Consider the following 12,702-nt stretch of genomic DNA (forward strand, 5'->3'; position numbering starts at 1 on the left):
ATCCGAAATATAGTTTAAACGCAATTGTTTAAAAAACCAAAGTCAATATCAAAACTATTTTCACACACAATCCCCTACTTTTTATATTTCATAAAAGGATTGAGAATAAAGAATGATGTTTTCTACAAATTCACACAGGAATTCACTACGTTAGCTGGTCTGTGCCAATACTGTTGTTCATCGCTATGTGTATATTCTTATTCGATGTAATAAACTGTCTCGCGAATATCACCTGACGAGACAAAATTCAACGGCTCATGATTTATCGTAAGACACGAAAAAAGAAAAAGAAACAGATAAAAAGTACATATTCGATATCACCAAAAGTCGGGTTGCTTAAAGAATCGCATGCATATTCCTTTTCGCAAAAGCGTGAAAGTCGAAAATTAACTCGGTAAGAAGTTCCGTAATGTACTCGACGTTACAAAGCAATTGCTATTTCAAGGAAATAGCGTAGTAGCAGGAAGGGAAAGAAAAGAGTAAGGGAGAAGGTTGATCATGGAGAGTTAGTTGGCTAGCATTGAGACACACGATCAAAGAAGTTTTCTAAATTCAGCCGCGAAATTAGCTTGACACTAATTTCACAAGGAAGCACGGGCAAGGCTAAGAAACCAGGAAAAAGATTGGCCAAGGGGGAGGCCATAGCTCGCGTGATGCTTCATACCGACTTCGCGTGTCGAACTCTGATTTGCTTTGTTGAATCAAGTGTATACCGGCTGCTATATCGCTCACAAAAGCGAATAAGATAGTGCATTTTCCCTTCTTTTATATCTTCTTACCCACTTCGACTTCGTTATTTTCGTCAATAATTAGATTCACGATAAAACGTCTGATTGTCAGTCACTATCTGGTATTTTAGACCTGGTACTATTAGGATCCCCATATTAACTCAATTATTTTAATATTTAATTTATGAAATGGTATTTCATTATATACGCTATTTTCAGTAGGAAAAAGGTATGTACAAAGGTATGTTTGTCAAAAGCTCCAAAGAAATTACTCGAATAACGATAATTCTATAGAGGATTAAAATGTCGGGTAGTCTTCACACTGATAAATCAATGTTTTAAAAGTATTATCAATAAATACATAAAATTATCAAGTAATTAGATAAAACAATGAAGCAAATTACGTTTTCATTTAAATAAAACATAGCTGTAATTCGAATTTATTCGTCTTGAGTTTAGTTTATAGTTCGATATCGGTTTGATTATGCTGATTGATGTTTTCGATATATACATAATTTAAACGAACGGTGTTTGGAGAACGCAAATAAAGATTTATCGATATACATAAACCACGACGTATAAATGAAATTTAGATGCTAGATACTGGTTATAAACATTGTATTCGCATACATTGCATCCAATAGTCAATGTATGAAATAATTACTTGCCATATTTGGTACTTGATTTTTTTAATCAAATATTTTGAGTGTTATTATGATAGACAGAAATAAGAATGCGATTCGTTAAAATAAGAATTTACGATAGCGTCAACGAATGAGAAAATGAAAAGTATACTTATAATCGCTAGATGATAATTATTTATTACATGTAAATTTGTTTGATTTCTCCTCGATATAAATTTTTACGTACAATTAATTACGTACAATTAATTAAATACATATATCGCTTACTTATATTGTATCGGGAAATTAACTGCTTTCGGCGATTATAAAAATAACTTGCTTTCTGCAAATTCGGCGATTTGTCGGATCCATAGTGTTATGAATACACGTTGTTGGCTGTACCTATTACGTGTCCCGCAGGAATCGAATATCCCGCTAATATTTCGCTAGTCCGACAGTAATGGTAGATAGCCGAATATCGCTTTTCAGGAAAAGGAAACTGGAATTTACATGGATTTCCTTTCGTCGTTACGTCGCAATTTCTGTTCATCGTGTCGGAAACTATATAGTCTCGTATGTTCCCACGAACCTTGTATGTTTGCCAGATAAGTGGAAAGCCAGTGACGTAGGTCAAACTTTTGGTGGATTTACGGAATCTCAAATTCGTAGCAGCGTAAGCGGATCTCTGACCTCTCTGGTCAAACGAGTAAAGGTCAGTCTTGTCTGGTTTTCAGGCTAGGGGTGTAGGAAGAGGGAAAGTGTGGGATTCTCTATAGATCAGCAAGGGGACAGGGAGTTGATGGCCTCGAGAGAAAGTACGGGTGAACGAAGGGATGAAAGAGGATGGAAGTAACCTCACATTTGCCACAGACTGAACTGATGAACCACCTAGTGGATCCACACTAGTCCTGAGAGCTAGAAAGCAAAGTTACAACAACGTACCTCGTTTCATCTACCTTAGTTACTTCATTACCTGTCCTCGTTTCTACCCGTAGCCTTCATACTACGTATAATGCTTTTAACCAACGAGTTGTTCGCCTAGTTAATACGTCGTGGTATAAACAACGAGTTACAGTTCATCTTTAAAAATTTCATCACCGTCATAATCCTTCTATCTGTTTCTCTAAATACGTCCACGTGATGAGACGAGTTAGAGAATTTCCTCTTTCGTTTCGTGCAACGTTAATTTACGTATTTTAGTTAGTACATAGGGTGAATAATCGCTTTAAAATAAAATAGACGTTGAAGATCATTCCACCGCATATTGTACCTTAATAGTATCTGACTGGCTGTTTAAATATTTTTATGATCTTGTAACTTCTACACGTACACATCTTCAGATTTATTTCAAATTTTACCAATATAATCATAATAGTCGGATCTCGTAACAACGCTAACGAAATTTCAAAATTTTCTTTTCGCGCAAAACACGCAATGTATCTGTAAAAAATTTCTACCAATGTTGGAATACTTGCTCGAGACACTGAATTTCGTGTATAGAGTTATGTTAAATAATGCCAACAAACGATAGAAGCATCTATTTTCTCTCAAACGAAAGTTACTTTCGAAAAATATCTCGTATAATTTAACTTGGTCACTGTTCATAATCGAAGCAAATATTTTTATTCAAGTTCGCATATTAAGATTTATGAATCTTCGTTGGAATACGTACTTGTACTTCGATTCGTGTATTCAATCGACTCGATAGGCATTTATTTAACTCTAATCGTAAAGAAAACGAAATAGGGTTGAACAACATGGAAAATGGTTAGAAAAGTTTATCGGCGCTAATTCGTCGATCAAACGAGCCTCGTATGCTCAACGCAGTTTACCTAAAGGTTCGGTAAAATCAATACTCCGTAAGTTTCCTAATACGAAAGGCCCGTTAACGCGATATTATCGGTCCTTTGAATACTAATTTCCACGGTATGCTGTACGTCAGATAGGTAATATTTTTTTTCCATGTTATCGGCTCGACACGTTAATGCGATGTACTTTTCGCGTGTATCAAAGATTAATGAAAGCGTACAGAGGAGAACCATGACGAATTTTTGATTAATAACGCATCAAATTGAAACAGCCGAGCTAAGAGATTCGGTAAATGCGTATATCGTAAACATAGCTGGTAGACTGAACGATGAATGCTTATTGCGAGAATTACGATTTTTTCTAACTTGACAGTAAATATAAACGAATTACGACTTTTTTTTTACCTGCTATGTCTGCTCTCTATACATCCGATTACATTATGTACGTATACTGATCGCATCGTATTTACGTATAGATAATATCTTAATATTTCAAGTGAGAAATGCGCTTTATTTGCATCTTGGTGATATTACGGTAATTACGCTTTGCTATAGTGGAGTATATTCTAGGAAGGAAAAGCATATTTTATTCGCTATATCTCTGTGAACACCTCGAATATTTGTTTATACATGCATCGGCGAATAATTTGATCTACCTGTTCTATAACATATTTCTATTTAATTTACAATCACTAAGATCAAGTAGATTTTGTAAATTATATTACGTCGTATTTGTTACATTTCCATGGAATACGATTTCTTGACACTCTTTCCATGCATTTTACTTTATGAGCTAAATACGTATCGTTGACAGATGTGTAACACGAAATGCATATTCATGGAGAAAAAAGATAAATTAACGTAAAGCGCTGCATACAATTTTTAAAAGAACGAATAAACCAACGATAAAATTAAACGATGAAAATTTTCCTAAAGGTTATTATATGACATTAGGAAAATTTTATTTGAGAATATTTTTAACATGTTTGAACTGTTAATATGAAAGAAAATATGCCTTTTCAACGCTAGCGAGACATTTCTGAGTGTATCTTTGCACAACGCTGCAGGAGAAATGTTGAGTTTGCAAAATTCAGGATCGCCATATTTATCTCGTGGAAACGAGAATTTCAGCATATCAACGTAGGATTAACCGGTATCCTTACATGTTATCCCATGTACATAATACTCCAGTAATGAACGTTACCCATTAGTATCCAACAGACTTACGTTGCGAAAATATTTTGGTTAATATCTTTGAATTAATATACGAGTACGAATAACCACTTTAATATCTAAGTAGATATTTTAAAATATATATACGTTATGTACTGTATTATAAAACGATTGCTTCGGCACATTAAAATTTATATTTTATTTACGTAGAAGTAGTAGAGCTCTTTAAAACTGTTGCGTTAATTTTTTAAACTAATTAATATTGTATTTGATAACATTTTCTATGTATACTTTTAATTACATTAAATTGAAAGAACAATAGACTTTAGTAGAATATAATTATTTACGAAATATATATCCACAGTACATACTCAGGAATATTTTACTATTATAAATTGCACTATGAATTAATAATATTTACTAAATGTCACCTAAATAGAAACTGATGCTATTATTGGGTTATCGTGAAAGTTTCTATGGCGTTTAAAACTATTCGATCCGATAGAATATTACTTTTATAGTAACATATCACAATCATTCTTATTGTGATATATTATTCACGATTAATGCGATGTATTATTAAATTTTTAATTCTATTACTATTAGTATTAAAATTAAATCACTATACTAAAGATAGACTCAAGCTTAACATGAATTTAGAAAGATATTAAAGTAATGCCGTAACCATATTTAATTTGTAAAGGAGACTATTCATTATTTATTGCAAGCATTTTGTTTAAGCGATATATAACGAACAGTTCGTTTCAAAATAGCATATTCTTCTCGATAATTACATAACGTACCGAGTAGTTTTTTCATTTTTTCCTACGAATTACATCAAACTAGTAACCACCTGAATAAATAATAAACTCAATGTACTTCGTTAGATAAAATCAATCAAGTATCGGTGCAATTTATTGCAATACGGTTAATTCATCACTAGGATTCCGAACTATGATTGAAATTTCAATTCAATAATGATTCCAACATTAACAGAAAGTACTTTCGAAAATTGGAAAATTCAATCCATTAATGTTATAGCCGTCTATGTTACCTTCGTACCGTTTTAACTGTAGATTTTAAGGGAGGAAAGACCTCTGCCAGTCACTTCTTGGATCTTGTATGCTCGGAGAAATGTCCAATGTCACCACTATTCGCAGACTTTCTTTGCGATACCTTGGAAATGCGACAAAATTAGCTTCTCCTTTGGGCGAACAGTTAATTAAGTTTTTTTATCTTTCTCTTCTCTTCTCCGGTAGGCCAGTAGTACCATTAACGTCGAGACCAGTAAAATTTCTTGCATTTAATTGCTTCACTGATATATCTGATACGCCCCGTAAGCGTGAACATCGATCAGAATACCAGTTACGGTATTAATACTCAATGTCTATTCAAATCGTGTTTGAAACTTTTATTTTTATAATTATAATTTTACAATTATTCTACAATTTTAATACAGTTATTCTACAATTATAGAATAACAATTGGAAGATTCACATTTTTCGTACATTTTTGAACATTGCATTTTCATACACTTTTTAAGGATATTAATATTTAATGACAATTTGTTGTTTTACGAGGAATACCAATAATAAATGCGAGCAATGAAAAATAAATGATAAAGATAATAATATCTATATATATCTATCTATATATCTATTAGATATAGATATTCTTCGTATTGTTTTCGTTTCTGAATTTGTCGCGTTACACTGTTATAGTTGTGAATAATTATTTATCTGACTTGTATTCGATCGATTGACGAATATTGTCGATTCGTTCGGACTCGAGTTTGGTTTAGAACAGCTTATTTATTGTTTAACGACGGGCCCATATACCGAATTCTCTTTTCTTATCCGATGCCTATGTCATAAAAGAAGCATACCGTTCGAACTGTTGACGATTTTAGTTTGGTTCGAGCGTTGATGAATGTCACTTTGCCTTTTATACATTTTATAGACGAAGATAGAAGAAGCTTCGAATAAATGATAACTCTTAATAATTACAAATTGTAAATATTGTTTCAAATTATATAAATTATACAGACATTACACAGATTATATAGTTATATCGATTTAATTGCGTTATTTATAAATTATATTTTTAGATATATCCTTTAGATATTAATTTCCATGTAAGTACATATATTATATTAATTTGAATTATAACGAAAAGAATATGATTATTAATTGCTCGACTTATTTCCTTATGCATTCTATGTTTTATCTATATATTCCTATACGTATCTGTATATGTATAGGTTCGTTGTGCGAATACAATCGTTTCCAAGTTCATGTAATCTTTTATGCCATATAATGTCCAACACGTGTCGTAATCTTTTATTTGACACATTGCACGTGCGCAACCGTTGCTGGATAAATTGTATTATCTGAAAATCCTTTCAGAAATTGCTTCCGTTGATCTTGAGCACGTGCTTTCAAAATGCTCGCAAATCAGAACAAATTCATTGGTTGTAGGAAATAAACTCACAAGAACTGTTATACGTGTGAAAAGTAAGCCTCGTCAAAGTGCGCGCATTTTCTTTATTGTTCTCTTGCTACGCGTTCCTTTTAGTCTTCGATAATAATAAGAGATTTATTTTTCTACGAATTTTAAACATTCGCGTTGTAATCTCATCTTTTAATATTAAAATCTATCATTTTCTATAATCTTGTTGTTCATTTCCTATAAAGAAAGCAATTTATTCTTTATTCGATAAAATCTATATCGATGAACTTAAATTAATAAATTTATTAAAAACTTAATCCCAAAGAATGGTTCGCGTTAAACAGCTTTTTAACGGTAAAATTAAACTTTGACGAGTAGTCAGTATATTTAAAATAGAATATAATTATGTTTGAGAATAATTCTACGAACGAAGTGCTTGAAATAAATTATCTTGTAACAAAAATTCAAAGATAACTCGATCGGAAATAACGACGAGAAATTGGATTAATTGCATATAATGAATTTCCGGATGAACTGTATGAATTACAAACTTTCCTCGACAGGATAGGCAGACATCGCTCTTTTATCTGATCTTCTCTTAAAGAGATTTTCTTAACTCCCTTCTAAGCTTCTGTACACACTGAGGAACAATCTTACTTTCACTCTCTTCAATCGAAACTACGAGTCACTTAGGGGTGAATGAAGGGTGGTTGACGCCTACGTATGTACATACATACATATACGTGTGTACGTTGGTTCATTCATGTATCTTCTCCCGTGTGAACTCCTACTCCTCTGTAATCATATAAGCACGTGCGACATGGATGGTGAGACACACGTACAGCGACTGTTCCATGGTACATGGGACACGCTTGCATCGACTAACTGTTATTATTGACACGAGAATAGATCAGGGGTGAATAGGTTGACAAACGGGGATGAACGTTGGTAGTCACGTGTCTGCAAGTGACGCGTATGCTCTTATCAATCGATTCCCTTGATTGCACTCTATTCTTTATATTACGTTTGATTTTCACAATGGTTTTCCTAATTTCAACGACGAACGACAAAGATAGCTAATAGCGTGATAGAACCGTCTTTGGATAGATAGATATTGTGTTTCGATTATTGTTAATTGAGTTTTGAATTTCATATTGAAATCTGTAAAGTGCGTGAATACAATTAGAGACGATACCTAAATGGAGCTTTCTTTCACCTCTTCGACGTTATATCAGGCGCTTCACTTTGGGTAGCTTGCATATCCTTGCACATATCATGCGCATTACGTATTTTTGCATATTTAAATTTCCAATAAAAGTATAAATATTCACAGTCGAGAATTTTGTATTAGGAGTATAATATCTTCGCGTAATAGCTATAGTATTAAAGTAACATTTACTTACGCTACTTACATAACACACAAGTACATTAGTATTAAAATAACACGAAGATTTCAAAATATCGTAAAATCTGTAATAATTTTTAATAGAGTTACTCGTCGATCTTAAGGTTGGATACATATTGATTTTCTAAATTACAAAAACGATAGATTTTTTCTTCGCAAATATGATTATAATTATAATTGACTCTACATATCATTTAGAATGCTTGATTTGAATTTACAATTGTTAAATATATTTAACTGCTTTCGAACTATTACATGGAGTACATTGATCGGAATTGTTTTGATCGCATATCAATGCAGATAGCAAAATAAACCAAAAGGGGATTGAAAGTCAGAGAGCCGATTGAATGCGAAATCAAGAGTTAGAATTGTCTAGAAACGTGTATATGTATGGATGTACGAGTATGCATATTCACATACGGACTACGGCTAAATTCCATTTCATCGGAAACAACTATGTACATACGTGTTTGTAAAATATTGAAAATTCTTAAGTGAGAGTATAACGTTACAAATATTTGTACGTATACATATGTAAAACAAGCTTTTTATTTTTAAGATATATTTATTCTATAATTTTACATTTCTCGATATCGCAGCAGAGTATCGGTTTATCCTATGAAAACAGTCGATTACGTAAAATTCATTCCTGATAATTAAATTTAATAAGAAACGAAAATTAAATGGAATAACGTTAAATATAAATTTCTGATACTCTTACATCCGTGTAGTAAAGTTCCTATGACCTGCCAATGAACTTTTCTTCAATTTTCTTCATGATCTACTTACAAAGGGCTATTTATTCGATACAGTATTTTTCCTTTGGCCTACATCTTTTCGATATCGTAACGTAACACAGAGGTTAGTTCTCGGACTTAATTTGTTTACGTTGTAAGAATATAAATAATGCCCCACATTAACCTTGAAAGTTGTCCTTTTTATCTATAATACCAAATCTCGTAAAGAAATAGATAAAATGTACGATAATCTGTAATATCCTTGACTGTATTAAAACACTGAACTATTATTATCCTGTTATTATCCCTTATACTTGTATCCTATTTCTAATAAACATTAAGAAACATATACATATATGTTATTTTTATAAAGTAACATTCTTTCGTTTATTAATACGATAATCTAATTAACACGTTCGCTTTAATAACGTTTATTAATACGATTCTATTCCTTCGTTTATTAAGACGATATAACGTAAAAAGGGAAATACCTATACTTGTCCTAGGTTATAGGAAATAGGTATTTAACATTTTATTTTTTTATGCAACAACATTCGCGCGAAAGTTATACAGCGTAGTGTTAGAAAGTTAATTGACTCGAAGAAAGAAAATGATTATTAAGACAAACGAATAAAATAACCAATATTCACGAATGACTATAGCTCGTGAATTATTAGAAAATGAATTATAAAAAAAAAAAAAAAAAAAACATGTGAGATACGAGAAACAATGTTCTAGATATATTAAAGAAATGTTACGAACTATATCACCTAACATAAAGTAGGCTAAAATGACAAAGAACATCTCTAGAGAGGGTAAACGATAAAACCGCAAATATTTATTACTGATATAAGGGTAACTGAACCTCGCTATCTCAGCATAAAAATTCATCCACCTCTGAAACATCGAAACAAACTGCAAGTCCAATGCTGGAGTTGTAATCAAGTCTAGATGGTTCGTACTGATTGACAATTTTCCATGACCTCTTCACCCTCCAATACCCTTTTCTACCATCACCACTCCTCACACTATCCATCACTTCAATACCCCTCTTTTGAAATCGCGTTTCGTTTCTGTTGCATATAAAGCCGCGTTCGTACTGATTATTACGGATATACGAAAATTGTTATTCGGATTAACCAGAATTGTACAGCTTCGCTCGAATCGATGTTAATCGAATAAACGAAGCCCATACAGCAGTTAAGGGAATTACTTACGCTGAAAACGATGGAATATTTTAAAAGCCCGTTCGGTAAACGAAAGGCAATAAACAAATTGATCAGAAACAGGTTCTGCAAGCCCTTGAAATAAATATCGAAAGTAATTGAAAATAAACAAAGTTAATAGAGTTCAATTTATAGGCCAAAGAGTTTATACATATAAGCAAATGTATTTATTTTTTAATAGATTTCACTTTTAAAAATTACGTACATAATATTTACTTCGACAATTCTCTAGAATACCATTGTTGCGTTATATATCGTCTTCCGAATGTCATAAAAATGTTCACTCGTTAAAAAATATGGTGGTCCTATTTAAAGTAGAACAAAAGTTAGTTTCAACATAGCAAGCATCAGTCGGGAAGGATCGATGCAAAATTTTGTAATTAGAAGAATATCTACGAGATACCTAATATTGATTGCACTTGACTTCCTTTATAATGAATTTATCGAAAATGAAAATGTAAAGGCAGAACGATAGGGTCTGGAAGCGGCTTAATGGAGTCAAGTGCTGGACGAGAAAGAACGAATAAAAAAGAAAAAGACGCGCTATGTCATCTGAAAATTGGAATATTCGTTTGCTCGATGGCAACCCCGCTTACTACGTTCGTTTATATTCGTTTAGAGATTGGTGTACAATCGGACGTTTCATGTTCTGAAGAGAAGATTAAATATGACGAAATTAATTAACGGTGGCGTCCATTTTTATACGACATATCGAAAACAGGTAGTCTCTTGATTCGATACGAAACTAAATTAAATTAAAAGAAATTACAAGCGAGAGAGAAAGGGACAGAAGTTGGAATTTGTTTTTCTACAAATCCTTATAAGTATCTTAATTCCTTATCGTTCAAAAATTTTCGATATAAATTGTTGCGAAAGAACAGCATATTTATTTTACTTTTTATTAATCGCTTTTCATCCTACCGTAATAGAAATATTTTATACACGTATTTCGTATTCGGAGCCATTGATAGAACTGCGAATCGACGAGTGTAAATACGACGTGTTTTTACAGCCCTTCGAAGTTTGCCACCTTAGACACAAGTGAGCTCTTGAGTAACAATAGCGTCAAACAATGGCCACTCGGATTAAGATGTAAATTAGTTCATAAGTCACAACATTATGCAATTGTCAGCCGCCACGAAATACCCATTGTTATGCCAATAAACTTCAAAGATTCGAGCATTAAATTACAAGTCGGAAAGGCTTTCCACTTTTATCGACATTTCTAGACGTTATGGTACGAGCTTAATTTCCTACAATAATCATGGGTGTATGCGAAGTTGTTATTGAATTACTTTCTTCATGAAGCAACCTTATTACTCTCATAAGCTTAATGGCCTAAATGAAAGAATGTCGTTTTATTATACGCCACGACATACTCTAAAGTTATGAAATATTCCAAACGTCTTGCTAAATAATTCGTAACTGTTTCGTTATGCGAGAAGAAACTGAGAAGCATTTTTTATTAACATATTTTCTCTAACTATATTATCAATTTGTCACAAAACTAAAAATATTAACGAAAAGAGTTATTTACATCCATAGACTAGTTATACAGCCAAAAGTTTCGTTTATTTTTAATTTACTATTTAACCATGATACTGATACGATTATGTATCAGAAAGATTGTTTGAAAAATGTAGGTAAACATTAAAATATATCTGTATTTATGTTTTATAACTAGCATCATTTTCAAGGGCCATATCTATGTATAGTAGAACAGAATTATTATTAAGATCCATAAATGACACGTTTTTGCCGCATTAGCTCACTGCTCGCCTATTTACTAAATCCAATAAGTTAGAAAAAGAATCGGTAATGAGTTCTTTCCATTATGTTACTTTTACGTTTCAGTTTCGTAATAACGTATAACTTCTGATTCTTGTAATTCTGTTGCTGAAAGCTTCCGGAAAATAATTCCGCATTCATTAAGGAGATATTATTTTAACATGCATATACGCGACGCCAGCGATTTACCAGTTAATTCATGGAAATAAAGTGGGAACTTTAGCGTTCATTATTTTCCTTTCGGGTCAAGGTAGAAACGAGCGCAGAGCTCAGTGTTATTGCTTCTGTGTCCCTGGACCCATAACTATATCACCTTGAGCGTCGCTATCCGCAAACAATTAGCATAAAGATAATAACACCGTGGAAACGCTAACGACAAATATTTCCTTATAAAAAGAAGCAAAAATTCAAAAGGTTTTAAATAAAAATACGCTTAAATGTACCTACTTCTGAAAATTTGAATGAAAAGGCGGTGCACATTCATGTTGTTGAATAATATGTATGTACTATAAATAGTTGCATCGTTCAATCGATTCTATCTATGCTCCTAAGAATGCTCTGGAAAATTTACAACATGCAAGTCGAAAAGATGAAAATAATCCGAGGAAATATTTGTATTCTTTAATCATTTTGCAAATGTTATCATTATCCGAAATACGATGTTATTCATCTTTATCGTCCCTATGATTGAAAAACTTCTTAACCTTCTATACAGTATATACAGCATACAACGAATCAGACTAATAATCTGGCCTTGTTTCCAAAA

Source organism: Bombus vancouverensis, chromosome 10 (genome assembly GCF_051014615.1).
Source record: "Bombus vancouverensis nearcticus chromosome 10, iyBomVanc1_principal, whole genome shotgun sequence".
In the NCBI taxonomy this organism is placed as follows: Eukaryota; Metazoa; Arthropoda; class Insecta; order Hymenoptera; family Apidae; genus Bombus; species Bombus vancouverensis.